The 9,835-nt window shown below is 38.6% G+C and overlaps 1 long non-coding RNA gene across 2 annotated transcripts; it reads right to left on the bottom strand.

Annotated features, from left to right (window-relative positions):
• Positions 1 to 4,093: 4,093 nt before the first annotated feature.
• On the bottom strand, positions 4,094 to 7,450 carry LOC122039649. 2 transcript variants are annotated; one of them, XR_006128298.1, is made up of 6 exons: positions 7,032 to 7,450; positions 6,555 to 6,894; positions 6,311 to 6,474; positions 5,430 to 5,535; positions 4,673 to 4,747; positions 4,094 to 4,551 (listed from the first exon to the last, which is right to left on the bottom strand). It is a non-coding gene; the product is annotated as an uncharacterized LOC122039649 (long non-coding RNA). The 2 variants fall into 2 exon arrangements; XR_006128299.1 differs by lacking the exons at positions 6,311 to 6,474; positions 6,555 to 6,894 and having other exon boundaries at positions 4,095 to 4,551.
• Between the last annotated feature and the right edge of the window lie 2,385 nt (positions 7,451 to 9,835).

Genomic DNA, 9,835 nt, shown 5'->3' with positions numbered 1-9,835 from the left:
TAGTCTTCTATATCTCACAGCTAGTCGACCGGATATACTTTTTGCTGTGGGCATGTGCGCTAGATATCAAGTCTGTGCCAAGGAATCTCATTTAATTGCAGTTAAGAGAATCCTGAGATACCTTAAGGGCACAATTAGAGTAGGTCTTTGGTACCCTCGTACGGAGTCTTTTGACTTGATAGGTTATACCGACTCCGATTATGCTGGGTGCAAATTGGATCGGAAAAGCACTAGTGGAGGTTGCCAATTTTTAGGTTCATCATTGGTTAGTTGGTCAAGTCGGAAGCAACATTGTGTTGCTCTCTCCACAACCGAGGTTGAATACATTGCCATGGGAGAGAGTGTATCACAATTGTTGTGGATGATCCACACCCTAGAAGATTATGGGCTTTCATATAAGGGAGTGCAAGTGTTGTGTGATAACATCAGCACAATAAACCTAACAAAAAATCCAGTCCATCATTCAAGGACCAAACATATTGAAGTGCGTCATTACTTCATTAGAGATCACGTAGCTAGGGGAGACATTGCACTCACATATGTTGAGTCAAAGTCAAACCTAGTCGATATTTTCACCAAACCTCTTCCAGAAAATGAATTTAGTCATTTGAGGAGAGAATTGGGAATGTGTTTGGCTCAATAGGTCATTAGGACCACATCATGATCAATAAGGACAATTAAAACAATAAGAGAAAAAGGGGAAATTAATTTGGGCAACTTGGGAACATCTCACACAAACTATAAGGTTTAACAAATTATTTTTGTTTGCTAGAAATGGGGTGAGATGCTAGGATCAGCCGAATTATTCAAAATGTATCATGCATCCCTTGAATAATTAGGTTGACGAGACATAAATTGAGTATGGGGAAGACCATTACATAATTCATGTGTATTTGGTTCCTAGATCTTACTCATATATTCCAACCAAGGAAACTTGGTTGGACCTTTACCTAGAAATTATGTAACTTTGATTGATGGACTGTTTGATACCTTTGATCAATACTTTTCAGGATTTTGATTGAAACTAGGACAAGTCCTTGAAATAATGATAGCAATTTGGTTATATTTTGACAAACTTGAAACTGAACATAACAAGGTCGAAAATTTCAGTTTTCAAGCCTTGAGTTGTCTGTTTTTCTAAATGTCTGAAACTTTCGAGCTATAAACAATTTCATACCATAATCTTTAGGAAATAGTTATGCTTGTAGATTCTTCAGGTTCTAGGTACTGAATTTGGAAGTTTTATGAAGAAACTTCTACGAATTATCGAACACCTCTACGAATTTCAGTTACTGAAGTTACTGGAGAAACTTCAGTATCAGACACTGATCGGTCTACAGCCCGATCAGGAGAAGGTGGATCAGTCTGTCGACCGATCCAAAAATCTCTCCGGACCCTTCTGTTTGTAATATGATCGGTCCAGGGACCGATCAGGTTCGTTTTGTATGCCAGGAAGCCTACTGATCGGTCTACAGATCGATCAGGAGTTCCTTGATCGGTCCGGGGACCGATCAGGTCAGTCTGGTACGCTACTGATCATTTTCTGATCGGTCTACAGACCGATCAGGAGGTTCCCTGATCGGTCCAGAGACCGATCAGGAGGATCCCTGATCGGACTGGTGACCGATCAGGAAGGTTCTGATATCTCCTGATCGGACAGCCGTCCGATCACTTCAACACCTGGACCCTAGCCGATCTCTCTTAAATCTTCCCGATCCTTTCTCTTCTCCTTTCATGCTGAAGCCCTAGCCGACACTTTCCCACACCTCAACACTTCTCTTCTCTTTGCACGCCGAAGCCCTAGCCAAAAGATACTTCAATGGCACCAAGGTAACTCCATACTTCTCTAGAACTACTCACCTTGGCATTTCAGTTTCATTTCTCACCATATCTGTGCATTTTGTTTTGGCTTTCGGTTGTTGGTGGCTCCGGTGCTCACTTATTTGCCCCAATGTATCACATTATTAAACCTTAGGAAGAAACAAGTGGGTGAAGGAACCTCTAAGTCGCCTGAGAAGTCTAAGTCTAAGGCTCCCTCCCGACCTCAACCATCTGTCTCCGGGAGATTCCCAAATCACCATTTTGAACAAGCCTTTAAACAACGGACCTTCAAATTGCTCCCTTGTAAGTCTGTGGATCGAAAATTCATGGACGAATTTTGTCCATCTGTATCAGAAATCATTACCTATTACAAACTTGATTCACTTGTCTATTTAGAGCGAGATATTAATTATGACTTAATATCTGAGTTTTATAACAATCTTCATCAAACTAATGATGTAAGTTATAAAACAAAAGTTGCTAAGCAGACTCTTGATTTCAGTTTCTCAGCCTTCTTTGATTATCTTGCTTGCCGTAGGTGTTCAGGAAATGTCTTTTCCATATATCCTGACTTACCAGACCCCTTACCTTCTCCCTTTGATATCTCATCTGACTCCATTTATGAGTATTTCTTTGGACATCCTAGACCGGGTGGACTAGATGAGTTAGATGTTGATTTTCCTACTTTTGCAGCCTTGAGATTATCTGCCCCAGATTACATTCTTTTTAAGATTGTCACGAACTGTCTTCTGCCAATCACATCTAAACCCTTGTCTGAGATCCGACCATATCATTGCCTGATGCTTTATGGATTGCGTCGGCGTCTCGACTTTGACATCATGTCTAGCATCTATTCTTCGATCATCTCCTATAGTGAGCCAAACAGCTTCACTGTTTATATGCCTTACGGGCATATAATTACAGATTGGCTTGAGACCCTTCAGATTGATATCTCCAAGGGTAGAATAGTCAAGATGGTCAGGAAGGACTACAGACTTGGGAAACGGGCATTTTCCAAGTCTGGCATCATAGGACAGAATGGGGAGGTTCGGTGGAAGGATGGGAGAGCACTGGATGAGCTACCATGGGCACCTCCACGACAGGTTGTGGCTGCTCCTGTTGTTGCTCCTCCTCCTGCTGCTGCTGACGATGGAGAGGCAGATCCTGATCTGCGCTGGCAGATCGCCGAGCTGGAGAGTCGCATTGATCGGCACGATGAGCTGCTGGTTGCTGAGCTCCACGGGCTGCGCGTTCGGATTGACCAGCGCTACGATGATCTACGCAGTCAGCAGTTGGCGACACATCAGGCGATTATGGGATGGATGGCCAGATACCCACCTCCGCAGTATTTCCCGGGCTATCCATCCTCGAGCAGCGGCATGCCACCTCAGGGACCCACTCCTCCAGCTGATGATGCTGATGCTCCTCATGATGAGGAGGTTGATTGATACACATTGTTCTATGCTGTCATTTTGATTATCTATGTTTTGGATGTTGTTTGTTGGATACTTATGTCTGACCTGGATACTTGCTGATTTCATATATTTATGCTGCTCATTTTCTTATTTTTCCTTATGTTTCACTTCCTATTGGCTATTAATATGCTGTTCATATGCCATGTCTTGTATGTCTCTTATTTCTTTATTACTGTCTTATAATACACTTAGAGGGCATTCTAGGTGGATTAAGAAAAAGACAGTATGGGTTAAGGGGGAGTCCTTTAACGTTTTCTTACCTGATTCGCACCTTTTCAGTGTTTGACAAAGGGGGAGAAGATAACTAAGTTTAGAGATAAATGAAAGTTTGGCTTTAGGGGGAGGATCTTAATTCCCCTATCCTTACATGGTGTTGTATCTGTCTTAGGGGGAGGATCTTGATTCCCCTAAAATTAGGGAAATATGAACATTTCTGATCTAAACTTAAATCGTGTTGTCAAACAATAAAAATGGGGAGATTGTTAATACAGTCTGACTTGGCTGTTGTTTTGATGTTGACACTGATTTAAGTTTGTATCAGATATTAATTAAACTCAGACTGATTAATGATCAAGGTTGATCATGTGGAGAGGAAAAGTCCAAGTACGGATACTTGGCACGCGAAGTCGGAGAGGGCTCGGTAGCTCGTTCTCCTGACTAGGTCAGAGAGGGCTCGGTAGCTCATTCTCTGGACCGAACGAAGTCGGAGAGGGCTCGGCAGCTCGTTCTCCGGACTAGGAAAGAAATGACTAGGTAACTTCATATCTGGACTAATCATACCTTACAGTTTAGCAAGAGCTTCGCTGAAGATCACAACACCTTCCCTCACAATATTCTAAAACCTTTAGCTACACCAGCAAGACCAAAGGCTACACCGCGACTCTCTCCATATCTATCACTTTTCATCATTCGATCTATGAGTCTAGACACAAGTGTCTCACAATCTTCCTAATAAATAATAATGCAGAGGAAGACTAGAAAATGAAAATACATGTCGAACAAGAAAAATAAGGATAAGAATTACCAAGCAATTATAATAACCAACAAAGTGGTGAAATACATCTTAAATAGAAAAAAAAAGCAATAAAAAACAAAGGATTAAATATTTCAAAGGGGAAAATAATAATATTGCACAAAATTACCTACTTGTTTAGATGCCATTAATGATGATAAACAATCTGAGACTGCACTGCCTCTGAGGGAGTGTTTAGAACATCCAGTAATTGCTCTTCAACAATGTGGACTTTTGGATCATCTTGCTCAAAGTATAAATTGTAAGCCAATAAGAGTAATGTATTAAAAAATACCAATCTATAATAGATAGGAAAGTAATCACAATAGGTAAACCACCAAAATTCCTATCATTAATCTCATACCTTTGCTAAATGTTTTGCAAGAGATCAAGTGACAACACCTTCCCTCACAATATCATACTTGTCTTCATCAGATGCCTAATGGCAAAGAAGCAACACATAGTTAGTGGTTCTTGATGACAAACATTTGTATTATTAGGTTTAAAATAAAGAGATCGTGAATTTAACAAATGATCAATTAGTTAAAATGAGAGCCACCTTCCCTCACAATATCATACTTGTCTTCATCAGATGCCTAATGGCAAAGAAGCAACACATAGTTAGTGGTTCTTGATGACAAACATTTGTATTATTAGGTTTAAAATAAAGAGATCGTGAATTTAACAAATGATCAATTAGTTAAAATGAGAGCACCAAAGGTTATTATTGTATAGCCTTGGCAGACTTAGTCAATCAAGGGTTAGCTACATAAACATTACATATCTCATCTAATGATTTAGATATCTACCAAGTGAACAAGAAATAACTGATGCAAAAGCTATAAGCATAGTTTATGTGTACATTAAATTGTGAGGAAAAAGATTCACCCACGTTCTCTGGATCATGCAAAGCAATTCAAATAGTTGTTGTGATCAAAGCATCAATCCAAAGCACATGGCCAAGGATAGAAGGAATGCATTTTATAGAGGTCAAGCACACATGCAGATCATTAGCATAAACTCCATAAAGGGCCTAAATTACATAGAAAAATTAGTAACAAAAGGAATAAAAAAACAATGTATAAGTGTAATTTTAAGTAACAAAAGAACAATTTACTCACTTTGTTGGCCAATCGATCAGCTTGGATACCTAGGCATAACTCATTCAACAATGGCTCAATTGGTGGCTGATAAGCCTGAAATAACACCAAGGACATGAAAAAGAACCTGGAAAATCCATGAAGAGTCAGTCAACAAGAGACAAGAAAATTAGAATATAAAATGGTTGATCATCACTACAAAACCAAGATATCATACGCGACCAAGGATCCATGGCCTAGGGAGTGCAATATAGGATCCAAATGCATATATAGTATGTGAAGTAAGTCACCGTGAAGTGCAATCAAATCATCTTAGGATAAAGCAGAATATGCTCAATTACCTAGCAGAAATGGAGCAATTACCTAGCAGTAAAGTTGGATGATAACTAAATTTAGATAGAAATATAACAAAAATATATAGGTAAATGTATCTACTGGCGGTCCAACTTTACATCACACTGACAGAACATTAACTATTTGCTCAAAAATACTCAATGAAGGGCCTTTGGGAACTTGACCTTCAGCAGTTGGGGTAAGCTCCAAGACTACATGTACATCTTTTGCATAAATTAAATACAAAGTGGCAGCAATCTCGTGTGCCCAGCAAAAAAGAGTTGGGGCTAGACAATGAGCAAGATTTAGCATAGTCTAAATGTTACATCTCCAACGATTGAGTGCTATAATGGATCAACGTATTTCACCAACAACACATTGTTTGAGGATGAGAAATAAAATGGCCAAACTAATAAATCTCTATTGCAACAATGTTTCGCTAGTATCCAAAAAAGGCCATCTCTATTGACCAATAATTCAATTGATAGATTATGAAAAAAGTAACACTTTCACAGTACCTATAAGCAATCTTGAAATAGGAAGGGAAAAAAACATATACAATGGCTTACCATTGTCCATGAGTAAATATTAGATTCGCAATAGCCATTTGACCAAGAGTCCTAAGCATAACTGAGAGATTTTTCTGAATAAGCTCCTATGACGGATAGTTGTTTCCTCCTTCAGCAACAATTCCCTCACTTCCTCCTGGCAGTCTTTGTCTTCTCCACATAAACTATAAAAACATACATTTTAGAATTCAACATTTGTAGCAAAACAATCATGAAAAAGATTTACTATATTTCTTCTTACTACCCTTTCTTGCACCCAACATAAGGAGTAACAGAGCTAAACCATCTTAGAATGGAAGAAATGCCTTCACAATCATCTCTAATACAGTTAGATGGACAACTATGTTCGTTGCTATTATCTTAGGTCCACCCAACTTCATGTGACAGTTGTAGACATCATGTCCAAGAAGCTTGTTCAATGTGGAGTTCCTGGATAATTGGCTGATCAAGACGTTGAATGCACCTCAAGCCAAGACGAGCGAGATATCGCCGACAGTTCTTCCACTCACATAAGTGAGAGTGAATATCTAATTATATGCTTTTGAATAAACACCGGCTATGGCACCACTTGTCATCTACTTTTCCTACAATTGTGTCAATAATCCATCATCCATCTTGTCACCATTTTCCTGTTTGAGTTCATGAGTGATTAAAGAATAACCAATATGATTGTAATCTTCTGGACTCAAATAAAAGTCTGAAAGCCACGTTCTGGGCTTACCTCATCAGACCACCCATCCTTAAAGCAAGATTTTATTTCTTCAGCTGCTCCAATCCTAGCACCAGAATTTCCAGCCAAATAAATTAGAGGGAGCTTTTTATCACATGCTAAATTGGTCACTGCATAATGCATCTTCCTTTGGACCAAATGAACCAACTCTGAAAGTGAGATCGTTTGCCTCAAACTATGAGGAGCATCTTCCTTCCATTAGGGAATTCTAGTGTAGACATCTCCGTTAACCAGGTTATCATACCATATCGAGAATAGAGGACCAGCTCACAGTGACAAAAGGAGAATTCCAATCTCCATGATTGTTGGTAAATGCCAACTCTCTGTCACTTTAATGAGATTTATATTATTGTTCGCCCTAATGTTACTTGATGTGTATGAATGATTCCCACAATTGTCTAAGTGTTGTCTTGAATGCCTGAATAAATGGTAAACACATCTTTACAAAGATCTAATAGGGATGTAAATTTAACATATGATTTTGCATAAGCTACTTTCTTTCTTATGAGAATTTGAAGGGAAACTTACCAATGGAAAATCATAGCAGTAAGTTGTGTTATTCTTCCTGCATTAAAACGTCTTTTATTAATGCTGGATATTAAGCTTTTAATGGGATGCCATGGATGATAGGACCGCGCACATACATGCTAGAATGGTAAACCATTTCATGAGATTTTGTATCTTCCACTTCTCGATAAATCTAAATTGGAAGTATTTAACCGCAGATAGAATGATGATAAAGACCGAACATAATCAATCATAGGATAAAAAAATAGACAAAAAACTCATTAAATGAAGTACATTTAATGCTTCATGCTACTTCTCTCCCCTAAAGTTAATTTATAAACCGCAAATGATGAAACACTCAATAGTGACTTACATAGACAGTGGCATTGGTCACCACAATTCTCTAAGCACCACTAGTGGGTCCTACAGAATTAAGTCATAGCTTCACTTTCGACTCTCAAACAACCGGACAATGCATCTGAACACCCACTAATTCATGAATTTTGACAACCATTTCATTTAAGATCATAAGTATGATAGTTTCATCCATCATTCTGCTGGATAGAAAGGAAAGATTGCATGTTATCCCACAAAAAAGACAATTAACCACTTCTCGTGTTTGATGAAAGTTACTAGGATTCTAGTAAGGATCGGATAAAGGCAATAGCTCAGCATTATTATAGAAGGAGAAAAAAAAGTAACAAAAGTTAGATGTAGAAGTTACCTTGAAGGTGGTAAAAGATGATGAAAATATTTGCTCCCTAAAAATGTAAAATATACATGTGAGAGCAATCAGATCTGATAGTTGCATTGCGGACTTATAACTACAACTCTTCCAAAGTAGTCATTAATGACCTCATTATGCTTGTAGAGATAAGGAACAAATAAGGTTGGGCACGATATATTTCTATGGACTTGATCCAAAGCCAACATTTGTCCATGGTTGTCTCAAGGTCGTTCGGAGAAACATCCACTTGGTATTAGCATTATCTAAAATAGTGTGTGGATGCCATTGGTGATCCCTTGATGGCTATACTTAAAGTTTTAAAAGACTTTCAGCTTTTCCTAAGGTGGCATAAACAATAACAAGTTAAAGCTCAATCCAAAGGAGAAGAAGAGAAAAATATTGTGACAAAAATTCTAGAAATGTAGAAAGTCCAGGTTCTTCGACATAATACTTCTATTCAAATAACCAGTGAACGCATAGGAGTTTGTCCTTCCTTCATCCCTCTATATAATAGAGCTAACAACACCAACTCCCGAATCCAAAAGATCATAGGTCAATTTATTATCTCTCAAAATCTACGCCAGTTTATCTATCCTTTCCTAGGCCAGATCTTCATCACCACTAAGAAAAAGAAACTATTAATATTCAAAGGACGGCCTATTATAACTTTTCAATTTGCAACTGCAAAGATGTGTACATGTCCTGTAAAGTACTCATCTGGTTGTTAATGCCAATCAAAGCAATATGAATCATATTGCCTTTGCCAGCATGAGGAGAAAGCTCATTTGTGATTTCAGTTCCAGAATCCACAAAACGATGATCTTGTCAACGCAGGTAATGCTCATCTTGGGATTTCACAAGTAAAACATCTTTTCAAACATTTCCAGACAAAGGATCTCGACAAACTCAAATATTTCCTAGGGATTAGAAGTGACACAGTCTAAAGATGGGATCATTATATCCCAAAAGAAGTATGCAATGGATATTCTGGAAGAAACAGGAATGTTAAACTCAAAGACAGTCGACAATCCCATAGATCCTAATGTCAAGCTCCTGCCAAATCAGGGGGAGCCTCTTTCAGATCCTGAATGATACAGGCGATTGGTAGGAAACTAAGCTACCTTACTATCACTCGTCCAGATATCTCATTTGCAATAAGTGTAGTAAGTCAGTTTCTTAGCTCTCCGTGCAAAGAACATTGGGATGCCGTGATTCGCATTATTCGATATATCAGGGGTGCACCAGGAAAGGGTCTTCTATATGAAGACAAATGACATACTCAAGTCATGGGGTATTCTGATGCAGATTGGGTAGGATCTCCCTCTGATAAAAGATCTACTTCTGGATTTTGTATATTTGTCGAAAAAAATAGAATGTTGTGGCAAGATTCAGTGTAGAAGTAGAATATCGAGCTATGGCTATTGCCAGTCAAGAACTTATATGGTTAAAACAGTTGCTTTAGGAACTAAGGTTTGGAGAGGTTACATAAATGTCACTCATATGTGACAACCAGGCCGCTATGCATATTGCCTCAAATTCAGCCTTCCATGAGAGGACAAAG

This window comes from Zingiber officinale, chromosome 2A, assembly GCF_018446385.1.
Source record: "Zingiber officinale cultivar Zhangliang chromosome 2A, Zo_v1.1, whole genome shotgun sequence".
Classification (NCBI taxonomy): Eukaryota; Viridiplantae; Streptophyta; class Magnoliopsida; order Zingiberales; family Zingiberaceae; genus Zingiber; species Zingiber officinale.
The sequence above is the reverse complement of the archived record's forward strand: the minus strand, read 5'-3'. Positions and strand labels throughout refer to the sequence as shown.